Here is a 6824-nt window from a genome sequence, read left to right as displayed (position 1 = left end):
TTAACAAAAATAATTAGACTCCAATTTGGAGGTGTCTGATAGAGCCTTTGTTGTGCTACTACTGTAAACAATGACAGTGCCAAAGTTGAAGCTAGCAATGGTCAAAGCATGACTGTTGCAGACTTATCTTGCTTCCATACCTGTAATGCGGTGCCCTTATTCACACTTATCAGATGCTTTGGGTGGAATTTTCTGCGCCGCTGGCGGCGACTGTGATAGATGGCATGCTTGGACAATATGGCACGATCTGTTTCATGACGATGGAAACGCAGGTCGCGATCGTCCACTCAGACTGGGGCGGGCCGCATTTCACGCCAACGGTCGTTGGGGAGTTTGTTGTGATACATAAGCATATCATTAAAAGGTTAACCCGCCAAGCTCTTGGATCCCCATTGAATCGTCCGTCCACGTTGGTGGGAAAGCACGTCGACGCGTTTCACAAAGGCACACAGGTGACACGCACTTGGCAGCCTTCACTTTGGGGGAACTGGAGGTGAGTGAACAGCATTGTTCTGCAGAGCCCGCCAGGGTTGCCTGTTGCTTTGCAGGGTTCAGGGGTGCTGGGGGGGGGTGCCAGGGTGAAGTGCCGCCCTGCCACGGAGGCGACTGTTGTCGATGGGGTGTCCGGGGGCAACTGCTGCCCAGCCTCGAAGGCAACTGTTGGGGTGGGGGTGGGTAACTGCTGCCATGATGTTGGATCCCGTGCACAAAAAATCGAGGTAGGAGGCAGGGTAGTCGAAGGAAATGGCCATGCAGTAGGGCCACCTGTATAAACTGACCATTCCTCAGCAACTGAGACAGTTCAGATTCAGCCACACTGGTATGATTGGGGTCGGGCTCCTAGACTGCCCACCCATACAAACAACACAGAGGCTTCAAAGTGCCACCAAGCGCTCCAGACCACCGCCTCCCCACCCCCGCCGGCACAGAATGCAAGTCCGCAACCACTTTACAGGACGGCGGAGCAATTGGACTGCACATGTTGTACAATCCTCTTGCCAATGCTGACCATGTAGCAGTTGCTGCTGGAGACGCTCACAGTTCCTTGCAATCTCAGCATGCCGGTTAGGAGCTGTCTCCCCCATGTCGCAGACTGACAGGGCAGCCAGACAGGAGCAGTAATCTCATGAAGAAGGGGCAGCAGGGGCTCCCGCACATGCTGCCCAGGAGCGACAGTGAGCCGTGGCTGGTCGGCGCCGAGCAACACCCAGGGTCAATAGACGCCACCTGCCTTTCCTCCAGATGGCTGAGAACCAGTGTCGCCGATGACTGCGCATGTCTAGGGACCTGGTCGCTCACATCTGCCACTTACTGCAGGACTTGGTGCCAATGGGACATGGAGGGCATCCACTGCCAGTGGCTGTGAAAGTGACTATGTTGCTCAATTTCTATGCCAGTGGCTCCTTTCAGGGCTCCACAGGTGACTTCTATGGGATATCACAAGCCGTCACCCACAAATGCATCCATGAGGTCATGGATGCCATCTTTTCAAGGGCACACAACTTTGTGCATTTTGTCCGGGACCGGGGCAGCCAGGATGCAAGGGCCATTGGATTCTTCCAGATCTCAGGTTTCCCACAGGCACAGGGTACGATTTACTGCACCCATGTAGTGCTCAGTTCTCCATCGCTACCCACGGTGCGCTACTTCAACCGCAAGGGATTCCACTCGGAATGTGCAGCTGATATGTGACTACCAGAAACACATCCTGCAGGTGTATGCACGGTTTCCAGGGAGTGTGCACAACGCCTGCATCCTCAGTCGGTCACAGATCCCTGGAGTCTTCCAGGGCCCACAGAAGCTGCAGGGATGGCTCCTCAGGGAAAAGGACTACCCGCAGAGGCGGTGGCTGATGACACCTGTGTGGCGGCCTCAGACTGCAGCAGAGCAACGCTATAATGAGGCTCATGCTACAGCTTGCAACTTGGTGGAACAGACCATCGGGATGCTGAAGATGAGGTTCCAGTGCCTGGACTGGTCTGGTGGAACCCTGCAATACAGTCCGCAGAGGGTGTCACGCATTGTTGTCGTCTGCTGCGCCCTTTACAACCTGGCACTCCAACGGGGAGAGGAGCTGGCTGAGGGGGAGATGAAGGAGCTGCACGTCTCCTCTGATGAGGAGAATGCTGATGGGGATGAGGGTGAGGAGGCCCTTGGAGGCGACGATGACAGGGATGAGGTCCTTGCACTGGCTAGACAAGGCAGGCACGCTCGGGAGACCCTCATAGCTGCCATATTTGTGGAAGATGATGACGACATGCAGTGAGATGACCCCATAGATTCTCACGTCGCATTTGTGAACGTTTGACTCCAGTCTGGCTTATGTCAGTGAGAATACCCTCTGTGAGAACACTCCTGTCATGGAGATACAGTGGAGGCCTGAAGAGTCTCTCGATTGCAGGAGGATGATGATGACATGCAGTGCTCCATAGATCTTCACATGGCCTCTGAGAATGTCTGACTCCTGTCTGGCCGAGGGCAGCTTGCTTGCACTCCATGATCAGGGTCATATCATAGAGACGCTGCCATGAAACTTTAGAAGCATCTGATGCTTTGCCCGCCTTCAGCACCTGAGCCCTTCAGGAGCTGGAGCACAGCATTAGTGGTCAGATGCTGAAGACATGGGGGCCAGCCCCTCCATAAAGGTGCTGAGAGCACGTTGAGAGAATGAGAGAACTCTGTGGCACCTGCCCACTACATTCTGGCAGCAATGACCAGCACCGCCGAGGTGCAGGCATCAGTAATGTTTCCAGGGAGTGAGGCCAGACCATCACTTTGGTCTGAAAGCTGCACAAAGCACAGGGAAGGGGCCCTAGACTGAGACACCTGCCTTTATCTAGTGTAGAAATGTTTCACATCTGAGACAAGAACATTGCTCATCAGAACAAGGAGCCATAGGCAGGGAGATGTTCTTGGAAGTTTATTGACGATAGTGAACAGTATGTACAAATGATAACACCTGTGCCCAGGCTGTGCAACTAATTCTCCTTAACTTTCCTAACCCAGTTGCCATGTCTTGTTGCTCCCCGGACATCCACAGAGGTGGTGGAGGCAGCCTACTGACTGCGACGCCCTGTCTGTGATGGCTTTGGCGGGCATCCTCTGGAGGGCTGAGACTTGGAGGGCCCTGGCCTGCTTTTGGGTCATGCTGTGTGACAGTGGCACCCTCCTTGGCCTGTTCAGCTGGAGCTACTGAGGTTGCAGGAAAAGGGGAGTCAGATGGGCCGAATACTCTGAGTCACCTGGATGGATGGGCCTGGCCTGCTGATCCCCCTCCCTATGGGTGCCCAGGGGCCCCAGGCTGATCCTTGAGGAGTAGGGGTAGCTGGAGTGAGAGCGAGCTGTTGGGCACCCCTCTCGCATACTCACCTGTTGGAGGCCAACTATGGCATCAGCGATGGTGTTGAGCCTGCACAGCAGTGCAGGAATGAAGCCCTAGACCAAGGTCTCCATGGCTGCTGCCTTCCTACCACTGTTGACCTAGATGCGTTGGCATGCCGGTGCTATCACAACAGCTTGAAGGCAGACAGACTGCTCCATTGTGCCTTGCAATCTGAAGAATGTAGCGGATATCCCTTCCTGGCGTTCCCGAGCTTGCCTTTGCAGCTTCAGCAACTATGACATGACTGAGTCCAGAGGCTTGTCATCTGACTCTGAAACGTTCTGGCCTCCAGCAGTCCTCCGAGTGCCAGGGACCTGGGAAGTCCCTGCCACCACCTGCTGTGGATCAGGCAGTGTGATGTGCTCGTGAGATTGTGATCCCGGGGCTACTCTAAAGCTAGATCCCACCTAGGTGCGTGTCTCTGCACTGGTGGAGGGTGTGGGTGAGCATTGTGACAGAACTTCAGGGGCGGTGCCTCCAGATTCCTCTTCAGAGGTTTCTTCGGGGCTTGATTGGAGGCCCTGGGTCATGGATTCTGTTGGCTGTTTGGCAGATATGCCCGCGAAAGCAAGGAGAGATTATTGGTGCATGGCTGTGGCCTGAAAAGAGGACACGTCACACACGGCATGGTTGTCTGATGGATGTTGCACTGCTGGATCCTCACTTGGTGGAGCACTGCTGACCTCACCATCAGCACAGGACCGTTCCAGATGGTGGCCAGCCAGCTGGATGGCTGTTTTCAAAGTCCATGAGGACCTTGTTTTCAGACATTCCGCCACCGGTCTGCAACCCCCCCCTCTCTCGTTGTGTGCCAGCTTGTCCTGCATGGATGGAGGTGGAGAAAGTGGAAGCAGGACGCCTGCCAGGCCAGGTGATAAGTATGCCTGGCCTGTGTGGGTGGTGAGTGGTCCCATGGACAGGATGAGGACAATGACGGTGAGTGTGAGAGAGTGAGTGGCGATGTCCCTTGAACCAGCAGTGAGTGAGGGCCCTGTGGATGTGTAATGGATTTGTGAGTGTGTGAGTTGAGAGTGATGCTCCCTGGTGGAATGGAGATCATTCATTAATTCTCTTGCGGCACTGGGTGGCTGCCCTCTTCTGAGGGGCATTGGCGCTGATCACTGCTACCACCACTTCCCAAGATGGATTCGTCATGTTGCTGCCCATCCTGCAGCCAGAGCGGGGGTACAGGACATTCCGGCGGCCTCCACAGCATCCAACAGTAGTTCGAGGGACTCATAGTTGGAGCAGGGTCTGCGGTCTTTTTTCCTTTGCTGGCCATGCCTCCTGGGCAGCGATGGTGAGCTGGTGGCGTTGAGTGCTGTGCTGGTGGCTACCTTTTAAACATGGCAACCGGCATGATGCAACAGCTGGGTGATGGTGGGTGGGTGAATGAGAGCCTGGTTGCCATGGAAACGGCATATTTTCTGGGAATACATAAGTAATGTGGCGGGCTCGGGACAATACGGCATGAAAACTTGCCATTGCCGCCGGTGGGTGGAACGGCATTTTACCCACCTGCTACCGCACTTAGTGCAAATTTGGGCAAATTCTGCCCTTTGCCAATGCTCTGTTTGAAAAAAAGCAGACCTGACTGAAAATGCTTAAACATACTGCACAGCTGCTATTTCACCCTCCTGCTGATAAGTGATTAGCCCAGAGTCAGATACTCCCATCTTCCTTGTGGGCTCCATATGTCCTCTCACCTATCTGTTTTAATGAGATCAACAATATTTCTTGTTCAGCGTATTATAACACCTTAATAGAAGTAAAGAACAATTATAACACTTTATTATGTTGAGTTAAACTATTTTAAACTTATCCTATTCCAGATGCATTGCACATTAGATCTCTGTGGTTAATTTGGCATTTTGATGTTAACATTTTAAAAATTATGCTCTGATGATCCCAGCACTCTATGTACAGCATTATAATTTAGATCAGAGGTTCATTCTAATTGACTGATTCTCACACTGCTTCCCCCATTTCAATGATTATGATGGACATATTAAATGGGACCATTCTGTTAGTGATTATTCTGACACATGTAATGATTTTTTGTCCAATCCAATTTTATACCAGTTTTATGCCTCTGAAGTTCATTTCTGTGGTGTGACTTACCACCAGGTGGTGCAAAGCACTTATGATTTTTAAACTGTATTCAATCTTATAGCTGTGAATGTTGTCGGTGGCCATTCAGTTCATTTGTTCAATCTCCATTGTTAAATTCTGTTTGTTTACTTTTTGACAATGCTTTGGTTCAAGCAGGATTTCCTTTAGTTCTTTCAGATTATTCTTGCTAATTAAGTTGAGATACTGCATTAATCACAGGACATCTGGAACCGTAGTATAACTTGTATGATCGTCAGTCCTGCTGCAGATTAAATGTGGTTTGCCCATCAGATTAATACAACAGATTCACTGAAGCATAAAAACAAAAAGCTTTTATCTCTGTGTTTAATCGACTGCCACCTCTCTTCAAGAAATGACCTCCCTGAAGAAGTACTGCTCTCTTCTCCGACAGGATTTCCGCCTGTCTCTTCTGCCCTGTTCACCTTCATTGCTTTCCATTTCTCTCCTGGTGTTTGACATCTTTTGATTATCTGCTCCTATCACTGCTTGCTTATCCCTACAACCACCCCACCCTCAACTTCTCTCTCCCCCCGCCCCCCCCCCACCTTAGACCAGCTTATATTTCACCTCTCTCCTAACTATACTTCAGTTCTGCCGAAGGGTCATGAGGACTCGAAACGTCAACTGTTTTCTTCTCCACCGATGCTGCCAGACCTGCTGAGTTTTTCCAGGTAATTCTGTTTTTGTTTGAGATTCACTGAAGCGTTGTATGGCTCGATTTAACATGTAAAAGTATTAAACTTAGTGATAAAGAAAAAGAGAGGTATCAGAGATATAATACTGCAATAGTATTTAATTCCAATTTACAACCTTACTGCATTTTCAGTAATCTACTCAATGGCTCAGCTTTCTCAGGCAGTGGCGAAGCAATAGCACTTGCTGTTGACCTCTGAGAAAGCTGCCCAAAAAGATCTAACTCTCTCTGATCTAAGTCTCTGTGGTGTGGGTTTCTCCTTTCCTGATGTTGGTTTGAATCTGGCATCAGGTCAAGAGGATCTCACAGACAGCAAAGCAGGAAGTAAAATGCATTGGGCAGAATTTTGCCCTCGGTTGGCGGGTGGGCCCCACCGGCTCGGCGGTGGGCGGGCAGTCGAACTCTGCTGCCGAAACGGGGACTGCCGCCATTTTGAGTGGGCAGGCCAATTAAGGCCCATCCAGCGGCCTGCCCGACAGGAAGCGCTATGCGCTTCCTGTGCAGGGGGTGGAGGGATTCCCCATCTGTCAAAGTGTGCTCTTTCGTGCGTGCGCAAAAGAGCGCACATCTCCCTGAGTGAGACTAAGTGCTGTCTCAGGCAGATTACTGACAGTG

The sequence above is a fragment of the Cetorhinus maximus genome, chromosome 12, assembly GCF_964194155.1.
Source record: "Cetorhinus maximus chromosome 12, sCetMax3.hap1.1, whole genome shotgun sequence".
NCBI lineage: Eukaryota > Metazoa > Chordata > Chondrichthyes > Lamniformes > Cetorhinidae > Cetorhinus > Cetorhinus maximus.
This window is presented reverse-complemented; position numbering follows the sequence as displayed.